The sequence below is a fragment of the Rattus norvegicus genome, chromosome 4 (genome assembly GCF_036323735.1).
Source record: "Rattus norvegicus strain BN/NHsdMcwi chromosome 4, GRCr8, whole genome shotgun sequence".
Taxonomy (NCBI): domain Eukaryota; kingdom Metazoa; phylum Chordata; class Mammalia; order Rodentia; family Muridae; genus Rattus; species Rattus norvegicus.
In genome coordinates this window covers 133,426,631-133,449,714 of record NC_086022.1, presented here as the reverse complement: position 1 = coordinate 133,449,714, position 23,084 = coordinate 133,426,631, and the positions used below count along the sequence as shown (strand labels likewise).

General features: G+C 43.7%; 1 protein-coding gene across 16 annotated transcripts in view; it reads left to right on the top strand.

Annotated features, from left to right (window-relative positions):
* The window catches only part of Foxp1 (forkhead box P1), a 691,302-nt gene that overhangs the window by 358,933 nt on the left and 309,285 nt on the right, over positions 1-23,084 (top strand). The window lies entirely within an intron of this gene.

The following is a 23,084-nucleotide window of genomic DNA, read 5'->3' as shown; positions in this document are numbered from 1 at the left end:
ATGTACATACATATACATGCAATACATATATGTATACATATATATGCACATATGCACATATATGTGCATATAAATTTCTCTATATAAGTGTGTGTAAAGGTACATGTGTGGCATGTTGGCAGAATCTTTAAAGATTTCCCTTAGGTGATAGCCCATCGATGTACTTTGTTCGCCCCGTAATATCGTACTTCCCTCCATTTGATGAAGCTGAACATTAATTATTGTTCGCTTGTATGTTTTATGGGCTTTTTGTGAGTAAGGAATATTCACATCATAAAAGTGATGATTCATAAAGTAACTTGCCCCAGACATGAGTAACGTGCCGGTCCTCAGTGCCCAGGTGGTGGCATCCCTGCTTATGCTCATCCGCTGGTGCACCCCCCCACCCCATCACCTTCTTTTAGGAATTACTAGTCAGGTACCCTAGCAGCAGGCCACACCGAGGTCACTCTGTGGCAGTGTGGGGCACAGCCCTCAATGCCAGCTCTGTGTTGTCTTGTTTTCTTGACCTTACTTGGAAATCAAAGTGTGCTTGATTTTGAAATTAGAAGTTTTCAGAGAGCCTAGTGTGGCTTGCTGAATGAAGGCCAATTTTCACCTTCTGAAATTCATGCTTTTGAAGAGACAAATGGGCCACTCCCATTACGTGGTCATAGATGCCTGATGTTGGGTTTAGGAGCACCTCAGAGCTAAGCCCGTGACCTTCCTGTTGGAAAGAATTTGTAGGCTCTTTCAATGTATGAAATTAATAAGTTTATTTTTATGTTTGTGGTGTTCATAATTTATTTTTAAGTTTCAATATAGATGTATACTGTGTGTTTTATGCAGTCTTCCCATGCCTTTTTCTATTCCATATATATATATATATATATATATATATATATTTTTTTTTTTTTTTTTTTTGAGCTGAAGCAGCCTTTCCATGTCACATTCTAATTTGGCCCCTGAGTAGTTCATTTGATTCAACAGACATGTGTCCGTTGAGTAGTGACTTGCTTTGTGGCATTATTGAATACCATGCTCAATCTATTTGGAAGACACAGACGTTTCAGAACCTTGATGATATGAGAATTATTTGATCGGTTTTGTCTTTACCCACACGAAAGGCGTTTGGATCTGGTGTGCCTCACAGACTGAGTAGGCTTGCTTGAGTTGTTTCTGGTGTCTTTGCTTTGGGTCCTGCAATTCAGACCTGCATTGTTTCCTTATCGCTGTTCTTGTGGGAAATGCCAGGTTAATGCCCAGAGGTGTCTCCTGTCCCGTCAGATGTTCCAGCCTGGAAGGAAATGTTGTTGAGCAGCATGTGGGATTGTCAGGCACGGCGGGCGTGCTAGAGGAAGGCAGTCCCAGGGTTGGGGTTTTGCAGACTTTCTGCCAAGTGCTATCTATCTAGTCAGTGTTTCCAGCTTGTAGCAACCTCTGTCTCAGCCACTCTTTCTACTCTAATTACCGTCTCTGGTCTCTTTTACCTCTAGAATAGATCCTAGAATGCTCTTCAGGCGTTTCCCTCATCTCATGCTGTTAGATACACAGGACAATCTGAAAATGGAGATTCAATAAAGCTAACAGGGAGTTCAGAAGAAAACCTACTGGTGGGGAATAGTGGTACACACATTCACGCCAGTTCTGTAGATGCAGAGGTAGTCGAAATTTCTGTGTGTTTAAGACCAGCCTAGTGCATCTCCAAAAAACCAAAAATAGGTACATTGAGGCCTGAATGGCTATTAGTGGAGTGTTTGGGTTCAATAGCCATAGGTGTGACAGACATGGTTTTAATATCCACGCTTCTATCTGCTGATGTCCCTCAAACTCTGAAGTACCATGATATGCATGGGACAAAGGAAACTTTGCAGAACAGTGACTTCTGTTGTTAGTTCTAAGGACAAGCTTTTGGAAGCTCTTTCTGATCCGGGTAAAGGACATACTCTGTTGTGGCATTCACCAGCTCATCAATAAACCCACCTTCCAGGGAACTTTTTAGATTTCTAAATATTTTGGTTTTGTGATGTCTCCTTTTACTAAATGAGGAAAAGAAACCACACAAATGCTCAACACATTTATGTAATTTCTCTTGTTGACTAGAGTCTCGCAACTCAATGTAAGAATTTTTGCTTAATCTGTGTCTTTTCTATTTCTGCTTCTGTTAGCTTAGTTTTTGTTCCTTATATGTAACCTTCGTTTTTATTTTCAACAAACATTTGTTATTTGACATTTTTACTCTTTGTTCTTAAAGTATCCCCTCTTTCTTTTGATCCCAAATTTACCTTTAGGCAGGGTCAAAGATCTTCCAAAGACGAATTTATACTCGTGTGTGTGTGTGTGTGTGTGTGTGTGTGTGTGTGTGTGTGTGTGTGTAGTTCTTGTGCTGTAGGAGAAAAAAATCTCAGCTAATTACCCTATAGCAAAGCCATACTTGGAGTGCAGTGATTGGTATTCTGCCTGAGGACTGTACCTTGAAGGGGAAGGGACTTCTGTCTTGTACCCTCTCACTACAAATAGGATATGGGTTTCTGATGTTTAGGACTTCTCAGTAAATAGCAAGCCTCCAGTTTGAATATGGGAATCGCTCCAGTCAGTATTGGTGATCAGTGTGCTCATTGGCCAGTATGGGGACAACTGACTATGCATACAGTGTGCTCATTGGCCAGTATGGGGACAACTGACTATGCACACTGACGTTGCCAGGCTGAATCAAAGAGGCAAGTGAAGCCATTTTTAAAATTTAAATTCAAAGGTTTGTAGAACTGTAATTAACCATCAGCATATTTCTGAGTATATAATAGCTTCTTCCAGACAGATCTGAGTGCTTTATAAAATGTGTCTGCGGGGAGCTGGAGAGAGTCTCAGAAGTTAAGAGTACTGACACCATCTTCTAGCCTCTGTGAGCACTGGGCACGCAAGCAATGTGCAGAAACACATACAGGTAGAACATCCATACCTATAAAAAATAAGAACGGCTTTAAAATGTTAATAACACAAATGGCTTTGGTTGCTAAAGTTGCTATGATGCTGTTAGCATGTCAATAGGATTCCTGCCTTATAGTGGCAGATCGATCCTGTGGATGCTGAGTAGCTTATCCAAGGGCTTGGAAAATATCATCAAGATAAAAACAGGAGAGAGCATAGCTCTGGTCAATGATCCACGTCATTCCCCCGTGGCAACTGCAGCAACTTTGGATGGTTTCAGGCACGTTACTGTGGTGTTCTCTCCCATTTCTTTATGTCATTGAAAGTTTATCCAGGAACATTCTGTAGACGACACAACCCAATCTTTAAAATCTACCATTTTATTATTTAGTTCTGAGTGGACTTGAGTTGAGGAATGCAATTGAAATGTGTGTGAGTGTGTGGTGTGTGTGTGTGCATGCATACAGATAGATACATGTGTTAGATGTATGCTATCTATGTATATACTTCTGAGTCTTTCCTTAGAGGCTAGACATCAGCATGGGTCCTCTCCTCAGTCACTCTTTCTCTTATTTTCTGAGACAGCTTCTCTCATTGAACCTGGACCTTACCACTTGGACTAGATTGGCCCATGAGCCTCTGGGATCCTCTTCTGGGTGCTCCCAATGTGCTGGGGTTACAGTCATAGGCAACCATGCCCAGATAGTTGTCTTTAAATGTTAGACATTTCAAAGCTTCATGGTTTATGTGGTGGTTCAGCTTCTTTTTAGATGATCAACCTATTTGTTAGAAAGTTTAAATTGTTTTTCAAAGAAAGTACAATTACAGTAATTTTTTCTCCCTCCCCAGTTTGAGCATTTTAAAAAATGTTAAAGGAAGGTGCTATGGTGCACATTAACAGTTTGAACTCATTGTGTCTTGCATAGTATGGATTATTTCTTAGTTAAAGATTTAAAATGCTTTCCAGCTAATCGAAATATATTAGTCCCTTTAAAAGTATGCATTTGTGTGAACTGAGCATTTCCATAACCGCAGAACGCTTCTCAGGTGCTCCATTCAAATGATCTTTGGGTTATTTTTGTTTCAGCCATCACTTTATTGCATGATGGCATAATTCATTACCAATTTAAACTGTAACTTGATAAACTTAGTTGGGTGATAGGTCTCTACAAATTGCTTTGACAAATACCCAGCATCTCCAAATGCAAAGTAAGGGTCAGGAATATCTGACTAAGCAGCACTGCATATCCAGTCCTGATGGTGGAGGCCTGTCCAGCACTAGGTAGGTGGAGACAGGAGGATCAGGAGTGGTTCAAGGCCAACCTTGCCTATATAACAAGTTCGAGACCAGCCTGGGCTATATGAGATCGTGATTTTAAAAAAGGAGGAGGGGAGAGGCAGAAAACATTATCAGCATTTGAATTGTGTTCCTGTTAACTCACAAACATCTGTGGCGATAGTGTGACAAAATGCTCACTGTGTACTTAGATAACCACACCCACCTATGATCAACCAACCAGTCACTTGAGCTAGCTATTGGACTACTATGTCTAGTTATACCACATACCCATGTCTCGGTTATAGTGATCAGACTGCAATCTCTGTGGCTGCCCTTAGTACTTCAAATCAGATTGATACTCACTGACTTCTGTCTTGTAACAATGTAGCTAATCTAGTCCAGCAAGGCAGGTCCTTTGTAGCCTCTCTCTTTGCACCTGGGGCTCTCTCCTTAACTGTGTGGCTGAAGAACTTAAGTTGTTACCACAACAGGGTGAAGCCCAAAGTACTCCCTTTTCTTTTAAGCAAAAGTTGGAAGATTGCACGCATGATACCTCTTGACATATAATTGGTGAGATTAGAGACAGGCTCCATGAAGCTTCAAGGGCTGCTGGGAAATGTTTTTGAGTGAAGAGAAGACTGGAAAGAGATGGGAAGAAAATATAAGAGAGCACACCATCAATAACTTCTTTATTGTGAGAATCACTCCAGTCCAACCCTTTCTGCCTGCTCTGCCTGCCTGCCTTCCTTCCTTCCTTCCTTCCTTCCTTCCTTCCTTCCTTCCTTCCTTCCTTCCAAACTCTCATTCATTTATTCACATAAATGTACCTGTGTACACACATTAATCTTGAGCACAGATCTCTATTTAAAGTTCTTTGCTGTACAGTCCCTGCTCTCATAGGGTTTATATTCCAGAGAGAAGACAGACTCAAATGTTTATGGTGACTATTAGATAGGTTAACTATGGTTGCTTTTGAAAGTGACATTGGGCTTGGGCTGGAGAGATGGCTCAGAGGTTAAGAGCACTGTCTGCTCTTCCAGAGGTCCTGAGTTCAATTCCCAGCAACTACATGGTGGCTCATAACCATCTATAATGAGATCTGATGCCCTCTTCTGGCCTGCAGACATACCTGCAGGAAGAATTCTGTAAATATAATAACTAAGTAAACCTTTAATAATAATAATTTTAAAAAAAGAAAAGAAAAGAAAGTGATGTAGAGCAAGGAGCCGAGGGAGCCCCGTGATAGGTTTTAGCCTGATAGAGCGTCAGTGTGAGGTTAATTTCCTTGTCCTTGCAACAACAGTGCTGATGCGAATTATCAGGTGGCTTCGTGTTTTATTTTCCAAATTCCTGAGTTTATATTTAGTAATTAAATGAGCCTGATTCACTCCTTTAAAGTGTGTCTACTATGCAGGAGCTTTGGGTGTTCAGACAGTTTGCATCACTACATCACTTATCATTTCATTAGCCAAGAAGGAAGTCTTTGGATCAAGTAGCAGCCGTTCACGTTCTGCCCTCTGTTCAGCCTCCTGACAGCAATTACTCTGCTTCTGCTCCCTAACTTCCTCCTGGTAGTATAATTCTTTTATTGTCCAACCTTTTATTGTTTTAAACTACTTACAAATAATTTCTTGGCCCGGAGAGATGGCTCAGAGGTTAAGAGCACTTACTGCTCTTCTAGAGGTCCTGAGTTCAATTCCCAGCAACCACATGGTGCCTGTAACAGGATCCGATGCCCTCTTCTGGTGTGTCTGAAGACAGCTACCGTGTACTCACATGGAGTAAATAAATCTTTAAAATAAATAATTTCTTGTGTTTTGACTACTATGTCCAGTAGAGTGGTGGCCTGCATTGTTCATAGCAGAGATTGACTGTTGAAAAACTTAGGTATTTGCATTGTGAACATTTTTATATTTTTTTTGTGGGCCAGATAGAGTTTCTCAGCCATCAGACTTCTACATTTTCTTGTTGGTCTGGATCTCACTGTGTAGCTTAGGCTGGCCTCTCTCTAATTCATGATCCTCCTGCCGCCTCTGTCTTCTTTAGCAAATCCTACTGGCAGCGTGGCGTGGGCCACCACAACCATCTCAGCTGCCCTTAAACAGTTCTTCCCATGATCCTAGACTAATACCCTGGGTAAACAAGAGTTGCTTTTCCTTTTGTCAAGGAAACCGATTTGAAACTACTGGTTTTCAGAGAAATGTGCTCTGTAAAATTGGTTTTCTACAGAGTTTATTTGTGAAAATGTACTTAAAATCATGTTTCATAGTAAAGTTAGTCCTTGTAGCAATATTCAAGTGGCCATATTTTACACAGTTAGTAATGAAAAGCAGAAGGCAGTCGTGGCTGGAGAGAGGACTCAGAGGCTAAGAGCACTTGCTGTGCTTCTAGAGAACCAGGGTTCAGTTCCCAGCACCCACATGGCAGCCCACAACTACCTGTAACTGCAGCTCCAAGGGATCCAGCATTTCCTCTGGCCTTGGGCATTTGGTGCAGGCAAAAGAACCATATGCGTAGAACGAAAGCAAGAAAGGAATGTATAGCAGCAGAGTATTGAATCTCACTTTTCTTTGGCTACTCAGAATCATCAGGAAGAAATGCAACCTGTAATTTTGTGGAAGCGCAGTAGAAGAGCCAGTTAGATTGGCAGAGTGCTTGGGGACCTGATTTGGATATCCAGAAATCACATAAAAAAGTGATCAGATCTAAACCATCGGGATAGTGCTATGCGCTTGGAATCAAGAGTCCATTCCTCAGCTTGATCCCCTGAGCACTGGCCAGCTGACCCATCCTAATTAGCAAGTACTAGCCAGTGAGGGACACCATCTCAAGACGACTTACATCCAGACTCTAAGCTTTCACGCGTATACACCCAGATAGAAACATTCACCCAGACGCACATGTATGTGCACACATGGAAACAGAAAAGGAAACAGTACATCCAGGGGAACCTTGTTCATATTCTCTGGAGGCTTTCAGGAGTGTCATGACCCCAGAACCACAGTTGTAGTAACTCAGATAGAATCTTCCTTGCACGTTAGTACTTGTCCTGATGGCTTCTGCCCAGGGCTGGCTTTGGATCTGATAATTGTGGTATCTTTTAAAAAGTCTTCTGATGAGTGAGACTCTGTAAATCTGAATGACGCCTAATCATTTGCTTGTTCTCTGCCCCCGATGTGAATGATTACCCCTCTGAGGCCTTTTGGATGAAGGGCGATGGGTAGAAAATAAATGAAAAAAATGATCCTCAATTTTTCTGGTCTGTTCAAACCCAGTCTTTTTGAAGTATGAAAATCCTGCAGCTTCCCCCATGAATTTTGTGTATTAGTCCATAGGTAGAATATAATTAAAGGTAATTACATGTTTTGTTAATTACCCGACAGTGTGATAAGTTGCATAAAATTGCTCTTAATTAAAAAAGCAAACTGGCATCACTGGGTGGACAGATTATTTCCGTCCATCAGTCCTGTGATGCTTGGAACAGCCTTCCTCACCTGCCAGTCCTCTGTTTGCTGAGAGTGCCAGGCCCTCACTGGAGGTCAGAGGAAGTGCCCTGAGATCCGTTCATTACAAATTGTGCAACTTGGAAGTTTAGATCAGTGATTTTCAGAGTAGGAGTTGGAACCAATTTGCGAATTAGGCAATCGTTTTAGTAGGTTGTATTCAAGACTGTTGCAGTGTGGTTTTGGGGTGTGTGTGTGTGTGTGTGTGTGTGTGTGTGTGTGTGTGTGTGTGTGTACTAGCTTTATGTGTGAGCACAGCCTTGCCTTTGTTTTAGACAAGCTTGCAGGTATTGTCTTGTGTCTGCTTTCCATCTTGCCATAAGAATGCTGGTGTTACAGGTGTGTGCATCTGACTTTACATCTGTTCTAGGGATCTGAACTCAGATCCTCATGCTTGCCTATGAGTCACTTTATGCACCGAGCCCTCTCTCTAGCCCTCAAGTGTGTTTTAAGTGAAATATGCCCACAGTAGGGGCATTTTCTAAAGTACTTATGTTATAAATGAATACTGTGAGGCTCTTTAGACTTAGACTCTGATGTAAATTAATGCAACCTGTAAGCTACAGCGAATCATTTGGTTGTCTGTTCACCACATCTTTATTAAATGTCTGCTGTATGTCAGGCGTTGTGCTAGGGCCTCCCCAGTCCACTATGAAAGCCACTATTCCACTTGTGGTTGTTGAACACTTGTCTTATGGTTAACCAGAACTTTTATGGTATGGGTATAGATCCATAAAGCATTTCAAGTCTTTCATATTGAAAAAGTATGAAAAATTTCTGTGCTTTTCATTATTGATGGCAAATTGAAATAGTTTAAATCCACTGGCCTCAATCAAATAATTAAGCGTTTCCTCAACTGTGTTTTCACTTATGGTAAGCAGCATGAATCCGATGACATATGTGGCAAGCCTGGTATATCCTTTGGGTGGCAGTGTTGGTGATAAGCAGGGGAAAGCAGTGAGCAGCAGTTACAAAGCCCTCTCCCCACTGCTCTAGAGAGTGCAGACGAATAGGCCGATGTCATCAGGCTGTGCTCATGAGAGTAGACCGTGGGCAGAGGGGTCAGATACCAGAGAGGAAGGGCACAGCTGTAGCTCAGAAGTCCAGGGAAGTCTCACTGAGGAGCAGACATGCTTAAGCATGTGCTGAGAGACAAATACTGGTGGTAACACAACCCAGAGGGTGATGGGACATAAGGTCAAGGAAAAAAATGGCTGATTGTAGTTTTAGAAAAATGGGATCCTTGGAAGGGCAGCTAAAAATGTGTGCTTCAAGTGTATCACTAGGAAACCAGACTTGGGAATAGCCTGTGGGTGGGGGAGGCCATTTAAGAGGGCATCCCCGAATCCCGCTGACATACAGTACAGTGAACACTAGGTGATTTCGATGGCATGTGGCCATAGGGGCTGTGCTGGTGGAGCTTACTAACGTAAGCTGAAGACTTTCCTAGATGGTACTTTGCCAGAGGTGACTCAAAGGCTTTCTTCCTGTGTGATGGGGTATTAACGAAGAGAATTCACTGATGGGTGCTCTATGGGAATCAGGCTGAAGGCTAGAATTTCTACTCCAAGCTATTTCTGGAAGGGTGGAACTGCCATCAGTCAGAGTAGGGAGGCCAGTGAGCTGGCACAGTATGCGAGGGGAAGGGAGGGGGCAGAGTGCAATGGTGACCATTGGGGTTTGCAGCTGTTCTCTCTCTCTCTCTCTCTCTCTCTCTCTCTCTCTCTCTCTCTCTCTCTCTCTCTCAGATGAGATCCTCATGAGCCTTTGGATATTTAGTTCCAAAAATATTCTAGCTAGGGGCTATGAGTGTAGGATTTACAAGTATATAAGAGATATGTAAGACATGAAACTTGGTGCTCTCACTAAGAGAATGCTATGGAGACACAGACAAGAAAGGCTCAGAACCTGTGTTTAAAAGCGACCGTTGTTGAAAAAGTTTATCAAGGACACTGAGGAATTGGGGTCAGACAAGGCAGGAAGGGTTAGTAGAACTGCTCATTTGGTAAAATACTTGTCACATAAGCATAAGCAGCTGAGTTGAATCCTCAGACCCATGAGAAAGCCAGGCACAGTGCCTTGTGTTTGTAATGCCAGCCCTGGGGACAGGGGGCACATAGACACACTGATCTCTTGGGTTTGCCAGCCACCCTGACCACTAAGCCTGTTCCAAGCCAATAAGAGGCTCTATCTTGGAAAACAAGGTGGGTAGTACTCTGGGAGCGTCAACTGAGCTTGCCCTCTGGTCTCCATATCTAGGCACACACACACATAGATCTACACACATGAATAGACACATACATACATACATACATACACACACACACACATACATACATACGTACACACACAAAGGAAAATGTTGAGATTGCAGTGAGTGATAAATTCATTGAGGTGTTTTGAAGGTTGTCAGCCATGAGGTCAAAGAGATGGTAATGAAGACCTGATCATTGTGCTTCCCTATATGGAACTATGTCCTTCATGATAGTAAAATATACTTTAATTCCATGATTTGTTCTGACTTTATCTAATTACTAGTTAGATGGGTTTATGGTTTAGGGATAAGATGTCCTCAAAGCCTCATGTGTTTTGATTTCTAACTAGTTTGGTTGAGAAATGATTGAACCTGATTGGTCTTTTTTGAGGTGGAGACTGGATAGAGTAAGAGTGACACTGGGGGTGTACTCTGCCTTGTATCAGGCCTGAAATAACCGAACCAGGTGACCATTAGTTGATCCCTCCAGGACAGTGAGCCCAGGCACCCTTTTCCTTCTTTTATCTCTTTCCTCCAGGCATTTTGTTACAGCAAACAAAACCAAACATCAAACAAACAACAAAAACCAAAACCAAACAAGCAACCTGATTCTGATGGTTACAACATTTTTTTCCCTCAATATCTTTCCACCCTTCCCTTTGTTAGGATCACACATTTGTCCCCAATCCTTGTAGCATCACTTCTGTGATGTCTGTGTCATTGTTCAACCAGTGGTGAGAGAACAGCAGAATCCTGTTCTTTTGCCCTTTTCCAAACACCCTTTAATCCAGTGGCATGGAGATCAGGGCTGCACTTGGGTCTCTATCTAGAATGAATCGTTTTAATAGTCTAAGCTGCTCTGTAGCTTGCTGTGGTTAACATACTCTCTGGATTAGTAAGGAACTAGTTTGAACCGGAGCCACATGTCTGTCTGTCACCCTTACCTTCTACTAATATGGGTAGTCTTTGATGAGTGCATCTGCCTTTCAAGTTAACTATGCATACCAAAGGTCTCTCCTACCGAAAAACCGTGAATCGCAGTTGGTCATGTTCCTGATTCCTGACTCAGCATCTCTTCCTCAGGCATGGAGGGAATCAGTGGCAGATAGGGAAAATGCTGTGCATAGGTGTGCTGGAGGACTGAGTGCTATTAAAGGTGTATTGGGTGTGTGGGTAGTTCTGAATAATATACTTAATTTTGATTATATTATAGCATTATTCAGGTAACTATAAAAGCACAACCATTGGTTTTGGTATGGGAATCTGTCCGCATGTACTGTGCTCTCTGTACTGTTTCCCTGCCTTCATTGCTTGCCTGACAGGAGCTCCCCTCTAACCTCCCTGTACCTACCTATAACTGGACTTCCAGATTGTCATGGTGAGTGCCACTACTAGGTCCTCTCCTCCTGCCATGCTGGGCATTCAGTTATATCCCTTGCAGTTCCTTGTGAATGCTGGTGTCTCTATGAGGAGCATCCTGGGAGAATACCCTTTCAGATGGTTGTGGAAGGCCCTCTGACATGGCTCAGTGAGTATTGATGCTTGGCGCCAAGCTTGAGGACCTGAGTTCAATCCCTAGGAACTATGTAGGGGAAGGAGAGAACTGACTGCTGTAAGGTGTCCTCAGACCTCTACACCCACGCTGTGGCACACACTTTCCCCATTCCCCCAGTAAATAAATGTAAAAAGAAAAAAATAAATGTTGTCGACATTTTACATTTCTCACTCGTACCTCTTCTTTGAAGAGAAAATTGATTTGGCGCATATCACACCATTCCATGGAACCAAGAGCATGTGTTTTGCATATAGTGCAGTTGGCATGAATTTGGGGCAGGAAGTTTCTAAATATTAAGTTGTGAGGCGTATTACTGCTCGTGTTACCCTTTGGACTTGATTTGCAGCCTACAGAGTAGGAACCATGGGTTCTTTCTTGGGCCAGCCATTCAACCTCACCTCCTTTTATGATCCTAAATGTCAATCACCACCACCCTACCCCACCCCTGCTACCCTTGCAAGTCATTCATTTAATTTGTTTATGGTTACACCTACAAATGTCTCTGTGGTTGAGTTTCATTGCTGCCACTCTGGAAAATTCAAAAGTACTTACAGCTGCCGGAATACAGACACTGAACTTTGCTGGAGTCCTGCTCCTAAGAGGCACTGTCATTAGTGAATTAGGTAGGGGACCTCAGTGCCTATGAGGCTCACTGTGTCTGAAGGTGGGCATGTCCTGAGAAGAAACACCTTTTCCTCAGTGTTAGGCACATCTGTCTGTCACCCCTTCAGGTGACCCCTAAAGGAAGTGTTGTAGATCTGTGGACTCAGAGAGGACCAAGAAACATCTTACTTCCCCAGTCTGCCGCTTGGCATTTAATGGTTGCGAACGGTGAGGCATGGAGAGGAAATGACACACCCAGTTCATACCCAATACTGGCAGCCATTCTGGTGGGGGTGTCCCTGTACTGGCAGCCATCCTTCTGGGGGTGTCGCTGTACCGACAGCCATTCTGCTGGGCATGCCCTCTGACTCCACCTTTTCCTAGCATGCTCTGATGCCAAAATAAATGGAAGTATTAATTTTTTGACTCAAATAATTAATTGGAACCTCAGTATCTTTTCTTTTTTTTTTTTTTTTTTGGAGCTGGGGACCGAACCCAGGGCCTTGTGCTTCCTAGGTAAGCGCTCTACCACTGAGCTAAATCCCCAGCCCCCTCAGTATCTTTTCTATGTCCTTTTTTTCCTTTGAGGTATGTCAGGATAATTTACAAGCATTTTTTTTAAAACCTTAAATATAGAAAAATGTCTGAAAGTATTTATTTCAGAAAATGTTCGTTTTTTTTAATCTTCCTCCTCTTTGATACCAACATCTCCTGCCTCTCCTTTCTTCCCTGTCTCTATCCCTGTCTCTTCTGCAAGTTTCTCCTTCAGTCCTTTCACTGCCGAGCTAGCTTCCGTCCTCTCTGTGGCCCCAGAGGCCCGGATGAAGCTTGGCCAGATACACTAAAGCCATCACATAGACATGGATACTTCAGGGAGCATCTTCAATAACAGAATTAACTGGGGTGCTGTTTCAGGTCGAATTACAGAGAAATGTATTGGGCTCTGACTTTTCTCTGGTGTTTATTGTGTTACTGAGTGGGATCCTAGCAGCTGCCTCTCATCTAGCCCTGGATGGCAGAATTACACAGGAAGGAAAATGCAAAAGCTAAGTGTATTTCTTGTCTTTTCTCAGCCCTGTTTAGCTTCCTGTGAGCTGAGTGTTGTTGGAGACAAGGCAAAGGCTAGAATCCAGTGTTAGGGTCACGGCCCCAGTGTCAGGCTCACACTGTTGTCTTTCTGTTTCCACATCCCTAGAATCTACCTGAAAGTCGTATGTATGTATGTATGTATGTATGTATGTATGTATGTATGTATGTATTTGGTCTGTGAGTTTCTCTTGTGACCTCACAAGTGCTTCAAAAACAGTTTTAGGTGCCAGCATGGTGGCTGTGGAACTTGTCTCTTGAGTCTGTGATGTAAGCCCTGGCTGGCTTGTGAAATAAGCCCTTAGAGGCCAGCTTTCGGGCATGGTCGCAACATTAGCACATTCAGTTGGGAGTCTCCAACTACGAAATGGGAGAGATTCCACAAAGAATGTGTGTCCTTGCTTAAGAGTATGGGGTTTAGAGTCTTGAGGATTCAGCCCTCCTCTTTTAGCTTTGTGTCCTTCTGAGTTAAAACAGTTGGGTCTAAACCATTCCCTAGCCCTACAGAGAGTTGGGAGAGGTACTGGGATTTTCCTCATGCTCCGTTTTTTAGGGTATACTTCCTTGTCTAGTGCCTGATAAACATTGCCTCTATAGTGTTTAGATCATTGGTAGTTTATTAAAAAGGTTAATCATTTTTCCACTAAATACAATTTCAAAAACACTGAGGGAGGTGTGTGTATGTATGTGTGCACATGCCATAGTTTATTATAGAAAGACTGCTAGAAACAGAGGAGACACATCCAGACCTTTTGCTCCCTGTCCTATATTTGGGGAAAATGTTAAGGCCTTGATAGAGGTGGAATCAGATTTCCAAAGACTAATATTAAAATTTGAATCATCTTTTTCTACCGTCCTCACCTGCCTTCAATGGGGGATGGTATGGGGCCACTCTGAAGAACTCATTGTCCTGTCTTTATAAATTTAAACTAGCACTTAGGTACAGTAAGGTCTTATTTAGAGGATGGAGATCTAGGGTTTAGACACTGGCATCCTGAGACTCATGAGTTGAGACAGAAAGAGCTGATCTTGTAAAGTTTCTAAATCCTGAACTTTTGTTTGCAAAGAGGCTTTCTAGAACTGTTCACGAGAGTCATTGGCTACAAGCTTGTTACGGAAGTAGTGCATACTGACCACATGTAAAGGGTATCTGGGCTGAGCATCATGGTGCAGAACATTAATCCTGTCCCTGTCCCTCAGAAGGCTGAGGCAGGAGGATTAGGAGGTTGAGTTCAGTTCCTCTCTACAGTAAGTGAATGAATGAATGGATGAATGAATGAATGAAACGAAAGGCCAGCAATAGGCTTGTGCCCCTAGAGTCACTTGGGTAGAATTATTTTCATCCACTATTCATTCTGTCCAAATGCAGGCACATATGTAAGCATGGCTGCAAAGGCTGTACCTGTTTGTGGGACTAGAAGAAAGGTTCTTTGTCAGTACTCAGATGTGTTTTGAGGTAGTATGGGACTGGCTTTCTGGACCTACTTGGCAAGAATGGCCTTGACCTTGCCATCAAACAAAGGACTGCGTCGGCGGCAACCCGTTCTCCGAAATCCCCACAATCCATCATTTTCAATGAGTGAGCAGGATGCATTCATGAAGCCTCACAGGGCATCTTTTCTCTTTGTCCGATCAAAGAGAGTACATACAGCTTGATCCGTCTTTACTTATATATGATAATTCAGATCATAAAAGCAACAGTGGGAAGAACATGTGTAAGAAAGCAAACACAGCTTTCAAGTCACCCCAGGGTCTTGGCAACAACCCTTCCAGCCATCTCTCTCCCTGCCTGTTTGTCACAGAGGAGCTCGGATGTGGGGCAGCTCTGGAACAGGTGAGATGTGCCCAGGCCGAATCCACAGGGGCCAAATGTGACTTCCGTAAGGAATTTTTAAAAAGACAAAGGGTAAAATCTCTGACAAGTTTTATAGCAATAATATATTATTAGTAATATGTAGAGTTGATGTTTTAGACTCACTATATTTAAGGAAATATACTACTACAATTTTTTTTAATTTTTTCTTTTTTTTTTCACTTATTAAATGTATCTTCTGGAACACTTAAAATTATATTTCTGGTTCATGTTATAGTCACTTAGAAATCCATCCAGAGCAGAACTCCCGATCTAATTCTGATTGTTTCTGCCAGAGCTCCCCAATAGAGTCTGCCAGACGACAGCATTACTGTTACTGTATCGTGCTGCCCAGATCTATGGGGAGTTTTAGCCAAACGCACTCTGTGGCGTGTTCAGGGTTGGACAGGACGGAGTTTGTGCAGTCACTGTACAAACCTGCCTGGTTTTTCCTTAGGAGATTGTTCAGCCCTCAGAGCTGAGATTGACACTTGCACCTGTGGCTCCTTCTGGGGTTGTGCTGTGTTTTGTTTACACAGTAGGGTGTTCAGCACATTCAGAGTCTTCTGCAGACTCCCTACCAGAGGCCATCCCTACCCTTGACTCAGTCAGGATAACCAAAAACATCCTCAGACATTGTCACGGCTGTCTGCTAAAGGACAAGTTTGCCCGGTTGAAAAACGTGGACTAAGAGTGATTTACCAGAATGGGGAAACACTAGATACAAAATTGTGAATATTTGAGCCTGATAAGTGTACATTGATTGATGTTGCAATTTTGTACATATTTCTGAAGTATTTCTATGATAATCTTCCATCACTCAGGAGACTGAAGCAAGCGGATCTCTGCAAATTTGAGGGCAGCTTGGGGTGCATAGTCTTTGTGGCTAGCCAGAGCTACATAGCGAGTCTCTGTCGCTAAGTAAATAAATAGATAGTAAAACAAAAATGTGCATTAGTGAAGTATCTTCTGTGAGAATAGACACAGTTCATAGTTCTAGAGTGAATGTCCTTCAGGGCTACAAGGGGCTCTGAGAAGGGCCAAGATGGGTACTCGCTCATTGGATTGCTAGATAGGGGTTTATCTCAGAGCTCTCTGATCCCTGCATCCCTGAGCTCCTAGGCACAGGCTGGGCATCCTCTCTGGGTACCTAGCATCCCAGGGAGATGTTACAGAGGCACATCTGTGCCTACATAAGGCACCTGGATTCTGAGCTTATGATAGAGGAAGGAGGTGGAAAACCCTAGAAAGAAACTTTTTATTACTTTGCTTGTATTTTATCACCAACACTTGTCTCAAAGCAAGGGACAGGAGTGGCACTCGATGGTCCCCAGGCTGGTAGCACAGGCCTGTAACCACGGTGACCCTCTTGCTAGGCTGAGGCTTATTTGGGATGTATTGTGGGTCAAGGCCAGCTTGACCAGTTTAGGGAGACCATCTTTAAAAGCAGGGTTTTGGGGGGCGGGTTATTAAGCTCAGTGTTAGAGCACTTGCTTAGCCATCGTCAACACTGAAAAAAATAAAAGGTACACGATGAGAATAAGGCTTCATCATTGAAGTTCTGCCATGTGTCAGGTCCTGCTCTATACTTTTATGTGTAACTTTGCTTTCTTTCTGTTTGTTTTCCCTGTGCTTGGAAGGCCCTGCCTTTCCTTACAGGGTGAATACCAGTGCGCACAGCCAAGGCCAGAATTCATCCATAAACCCAGGTCATGGGAGGGCCCTGCCATGTGGCCAGAATGGGAAGTAGGCAGGCACGTGACATTAATTCATTCTTTCCTCAGGTGTTTGAACCTTCTTTTGTGTGATAATTTTCAAGTTCTTTGTAGTGAGCCGAAGAAGACATTTTGGGGCATTGTGTTGCTGGTGACTGACCAGGCATTAACAGTGGCTCGTTTGATGACTTTGTGGAATGATGTCTGCTGTTTCCAGAACCGATAGCTTAGGGTTTGTGAGTCTGAGAAGGTTCCATAGTGGAGGAACTACAGGGAATGGACATGTTCTGTGTTGATACAGACTGTATCATGTTGAACTGAGCAGAGGGAGTATAGAGGGTACAAGGGGGCGACAGTGACAGAGTCACAGGCTGAGCTTGTGTGTATGTGATAGAAAGCATGATGGCCATATTTGCATCTTGAGAAGATCATGCTGAAATATTAAATATGCACGGATGGGAAGAGGTTGGGGACCAGCCACCTGATAATTAGTAGGCAGGCCAGCATCCATTCTCACTATGTAGGTGAGGCTTTGCCTCTCTTTACTGCTGCATTTCAAGCTACTGTGACACCAGTTCAGTGGCTGGAAGCAGCAAGAGATGCCCTAAGGGCCTTCCCTTTGGAACCCGCAGCAAAGATGACTCCTCTCTATGTGAATACAATTCCATGTAGTGTTGATTTAGGCTACTCACATGGCTGTATTATGCTGACAAGGTAGTTGTTGGGGGAAACAATCAGGAGCGTGCATCTGCATGCCTAGCACTTGGGGCTCTCCAGTGTGGTAAACTTTGGGTGAAAGAGGAAGTGGCTAGGCTTCTTCAGGCTAAGTTGAGACCTGGCAGTGAACCGCTTTGTTCTGTCTCACATTTGTCAAAACTCATCACATGGCCAGTCTACACTCAAGGGCAATAAGAAGTGATACCACAGGTTAGAGAGTGTCCTTTCTTAGGTGTGTCAGTTGTTCTAAACCTCTTCCCAGTAGGTAGGCTAGTTTCTGCTTCTTCCAGGCAGATGCTCTAGTCTCAGAGTCCTTTTGCAGTTCAGTTTCTCTGCTGGTCTGAGAAACTCAGGTTCCTCCCTCTGAGAGGGACTCTTAGCTATTGTTGCTTACTCTGGTAGGGAGGGGCCTAGTGAATCTGGTCAGTTTCAGGGACTTCCTGAAGCTCTGTCTTTCTTAAGGAGCTTCCTGCAGGATGGAATGTTTCAATCTCAGAGGAAACTGTTACACGATATTTACATGCTAAGAAAGTGCGTTATCATTGAATTACATCCCAAGACTTAAAAATAACAAACAAAACAAAAAACAAAAATAATTTTTAAGACTAGGTCTTATAAATTTCTCAGGTTGGATTAAATGTGCTATGTAGCTCAAGAAATACCCAGAATTACAGAATAAATGAGACTGTAGAGCCGTTCTGCTAGGCAGAGCTGAACCTACCACCTGATAGATTTGGCTGTGGAAGAATAAGAGAGTTTACTAAGCAGCCCAATGTTGGTGGCAGCATGCTTCCACTGCTGTGGGCTGGCATAGTTCAAGTACGATAGGTGGCTGGATGAGCTCCCTCTGAGAGCTTTACAGAGCCAATATGCAGGAACTTGGAGCGGTATCGGGTCTCATTTGCTATACAATAAGAACTAACTTCCCTGACTGAACTGGCTGAGAAAGGAAGAGGTCATGATAGCCTGAAGAGGTAAAAAGAAAGAGCTGGGCTTTTGAGGGTTCAGGACAGGGCATATTTCACACAGCATCACTACCAAGTAGGAATATAAGACACGTGCATGAGGAATGAAATATGGTCACAGCCTAGTGTGTGGGGAAGAGGTAGAAGGGGCTGGAGCAGGAAGGAACTAGAGCAGTGGCTGACCTGATACCGGCCATAGCGTTGCTTATGGGGAGGCAGGAAAGGGGAAACCTTTAAGAGATGTTCAGAAGTTAGAATTAGACAGCAGCTTTAATGGGAGAGTGGGATTTTTGAAGGGCGACACATAGATTTTATGGTTTTTTGCAATGTTAGGAAAAACCTAGACCCTCATCCATGCTTGCAAAAGCTCTGTCACTGGCCCACCCATGTCATGACACCTAGAATGTCTGCCTCTCTAGATGGTGACATCTTTGCTAAGTTATTTACCGAAGTCACACTGTACAGTAAGAAGATAATGAGATGGCTTGGGCACATCTCAGATTCTTCAGTACAGAATGGTGTGTGTGTGTGTGTGTGTGTGTGTGTGTGTGTGTGTGTGTGTGTGTGTGTGTGTGTTTATGACCAGAAAGTCCAGAATATCTATATTTTTATAGTAAAAGTAAGTTTGTTAATGATCCAGTGAAATTCCTACATACTCAGGAATAAGTATTTTTCAGGAAACCCCTTTGCTGGAGTGCATGGAAAGAAAGTAGCTTAGAAGACGGAATTCTGGGAAGCAACACACAAGGCCACTGTTTTCTGTCCTCACAGAAACTGCTCATGAAAGTGAATGTGCACTTCACTGGTCTGGTCTCCCATTTCATCCCTGGATGGTTTGGTGTTAGCCCGCATGTATCTCCCAGCCCCAAGCCGGTTCACTGGTACCGTGTCTACCCATCCTCTGCACATTAGTTTGCTTTAAGGACAAATGAAAACACTGAAGTTACTGTATTATTTAAAATTAAAGAATAATCGGACTGAGCAAAAATTGCCTTGAAGTGTGCCCCCAGGATATGTTGAAAGTGGGAAGGGACAAAGAGGAAATGCAGAAGGGATGACAAGGGAACCTGGGGAGAACATGAGGAACCAGCCTCCTCGGCTACGGTGTGGGGTCGCTGCACCCTGTGTGTCACCGTGGTGACCGACACACACACGGAAACCTGACCTGTACCTTTGGATGCAGGTTTCTACAGTTGCTGCTGAGCCTGTAAGATGTATTATGGCAGCAAACAAGTCAAGGGAAGAAGTCTTGTAGGGATACTGAGGCGTGGGCCAGAGAGACGGCTCAGCCTGTAAAGCCTTCCCATGAAATCCTGGTGAACAAAGTTCGATCCCTGGAGCCCAGGGGAGAGAATTGACTCCTCAAAGCTTTCCTCTGCTTTCCACATGTACTTCACATATCACACACACACACACACACACACACACACACACACACACACAGAGAGAGAGAGAGAGAGAGAGAGAGAGAGAGAGAGAGAGGAATAAAAGTAATGATAAAATAATCATTTTAAATGAAAGCTGGGCTTGGTGATACATGCCATTAATCCCAGCATTTCAGAGGCAGATACAGGCAGATCTCTGAGTTTGAGGCCAGTCTGGTCTACCAGGATAGCCAGGTCTCCATAAAGAAACTCTGTCCTAAAAACAAAGAAAAACAAAATAAAACAAAATACAGTCTTAGGAGTTAAACATATGTCACCTGGTTGTTTGAGTTCTCCAACCCTTGACAAACAGCTGATATTCTAGAATTACGCCTCCCTGGGCCTGCCTTGCTTTTGGTGTTGGTCCAAGACAACTACCTACTCACCCAACACTATCAGGTGAATGGTAGTAAAATGGTAGGCTAAGCATTGGGTGGTGAAGGGGGTAAAATGAGATTGGTTTTCAGTGAGCTGTTACTGACTACATTCACAAGTGCAGTGGGAAACTGCAGATTGTTACTGCTAAGATTTATGCCTGCCTTTCTGATGAAGGGCCTGGGGTCAGAAATGTAACTAACTTGCAGTGTAGTGGATGACACGGAGAGGTTCCTCAAATTCGTTGGTAAGTTAAGGTAAGGTCATTCACATATGTACAAATACACACTGTAACACCCACCCACCCACCCACCCACCCACCCACACACACACACACAGAGAGAGAGAGAGAGAGAGAGAGAGAGAGAGAGAGAGAGAGAGAGAGAGAGAGAGAGAAGAAAATGGCTAACAGTAGTCATTTGGCCCAGGGCATTGGGTCCTTTGGATTTGCCCTCTGTGCCGTTTCATCCTGAACGCACGTGGGAGTGCAATCCCATTTAAGAGGAGTTTCAGTGTATCTAAGAACAAACTGTTAATATCCAAAAGTACAACATTCTCTGCTGAAATCGATCAGATACTGGTTTTGATGATGTCTCCTTTAAATTCTTGCTTTTAGTAAAAGCGAAAATCAGATAAGATTGCTGATTGATTTCGGAACCCACTGATAAGAAACAGCCCATTCAGCGCAGCTCTCCTCCTCCTGACTCCGACTGGGACGAGGCTTCCCTCCTGAAATGCTAATTCCTTTGGTGACCTTCATCAGTGTATCATACGTAGATGTCCTGTAAGACTCAGCCCATGCTGGCTTCAGCAAAAAGAGACATCTGATGATTTAACAGTCCAGTGTGGGTCTGGCTCCACTTAGCCTAAGTTCTCATTGTTCTCTTCTGCCTTCTGAGGCAGCCTGTTTTTGACAAGACTCCCTCCATGCTGGTGAGGTACCCTGAGGGTGGAAGGAAAGGTTACCCCTTGCTCTACCTCTTCAGGGATGGCCTCGGGTCTTGTACTTCAGAGGCCCTTCGGTATGGATAGCGATGGGATGGTGTGCCCAGTGTCGACTTTCCCCTTCCTCTCTTCTGTTTCCTGCCTGCAACGGCTTGGACATTGGGGAAACCCAGAGTATCTGTTATTCTAGTGTTCTGTAGATCTCAGGCCCCATATTCTTCAGAGTTCTAAGCTGGTAGAGAAGGCAAGGAAATATTTTGTCCCATGCATGCAATACTAGACTCAGTGGAGTGACAGAAAGGCTCAGTTCTACCTGGGAAAATGAGCAATGGACTCTCATAGGAAGTGCCACAGAGTTGAGACTTCTCGATAAAGAGTTTCACTTCTCTAGCACGTGCCTTAGGTACTGAGTAAAGCTTTTACAGGAAGAAATGTATACCCACAGGCACTTGAATCTTTTTTTTCTCATCTTCAAATGACTTTTTCTCTATCATCTTCCCTTCCTGTTTGGTAGCCACCACCAAGACGAAGCCTTCCAAGGTGATCACTGGACTCTGCACAGCAAGCGAGCTCAGTCTTTCGCCCTTGTTTGCACTTATTTGTACCTCATGTCTCTCTTGCCCAGTCCTTGTCTGGCTTACTGTGTACCCTTCACAATCCAGGCCCTAGTACATAGCATCATTTCCCCTATGGAAGCACAGGGGACGTCTCCCCTGATAGGCATTGTCATCAGAGATTTTGTTCCCAGGAAATAATGGAGGCTGTATTTAAGGAGGGCCAGACAGGGTGGGTCAGATGGGGAATATCAGTCTACTGCCCTGCTAGAAGACAGCAATCCCAGCCTCTTGAACTTGACAAGGGAGCCAGGGCTAGGAGAGGAGAGAGAGCAGCTTGATTTATGGCTGAGGTGGGCACGAGGAAAGGGGAGTGCCTGGGTTGGTATTACAGGTCGGTATTACTCTGTCCTGTGCAACACTAGACCCAAAGGAATTGTAGTAAAGGGTCAGCTGTGCCTGGGAAAAAATCAAATGTGATTACTGTAGTATTAGGGTCAGATGACACTGTCATATAGGCAGACATGTTGGAAGGAGGACAGGTGCAGGTGGGAAGAAAATGACTGTATGATTGCCACTTGGATTTGTGCCTTCCCAGCATCTCCTTACAGATACTCTTTGGGGTCCAAGAAACCATTCCTCATGCAGTGCTGACATTTGAGTTCCTAGGTAGGTCACAGGGACGCATGCAATCAGGAGTATGTGCAAGCTACTGCTGGGATCCTTTGTGCACCTGAGAGGACTGAGTGGTAGAGAGGGAGGAGGGTTCATGTGTGGGTGTGAGGCCAGTGCCTATGGGGACAGTGTAAGGCAGTGTCCTTTCAACATGTTCTGTGTCTTCCAGCCCTGGAAGACCAAGGCCCTGATGTTCTTGTCTTCAGACCTGAGCCTTTCTGAAGTGGATTATACCTCTAAAGCAGTGTTTCTCAACCTGGGGTCATGACCCCCAGAGGGTTTGCATATCAGATGTCTTGTATATCAGCTATTTACATTACAATTTATAATAGCAAAATTACAGTTACGAAGCAGCAGTGAAAGTGATTTTATGGTTGTGGGGGTGGGGGGAGTCACCATAACATAAGGAACTGTATTAAAAGATCATAGTATTAGGAAGGTTGGGAACCACTGCTCTAAAACGTCAACAGAAACATGGAGAAGAATTTTGTGAGATTCAAGGATTTCTGACTCCAGTCAGAAAAAGGAACCCAACCAGGTGATCCTTCAGGGAGGACCGGAGCCCTTGATCCCAGGCAGCCACCAGAAGCAGATAGTGTCAGCGCCCTCTCTTTCTAGCATCACAGTTTGACCTCAGGTCATGAATACCACAATCAGAATGGATTGAGAGAGACA